Raw genomic sequence first — 202 nt, 5'->3', positions numbered from 1 at the left:
ATGTGTTTTGCATGGTCTGCGCCGGCCTAAAATCTCGCCCCGAGCCCAGCCCATCCAGGCTCGGTCTGACCCTACCCTACCCTACCCGACGAGCTAAGCATTTGCCCCGGCCCGAGCCCTACCCGGAGCCCGAAGATTTTAGCTTCTCCATCTTGAGTCTTGCTGACACTCTCACTTTCTTTTACGGTGGGAAAGCAAACGT

Source organism: Nansenia antarctica, assembly GCF_963989245.1.
Source record: "Nansenia antarctica genome assembly, chromosome: 16".
Lineage (NCBI taxonomy): Eukaryota > Metazoa > Chordata > Actinopteri > Argentiniformes > Microstomatidae > Nansenia > Nansenia antarctica.
This window is presented reverse-complemented; position numbering follows the sequence as displayed.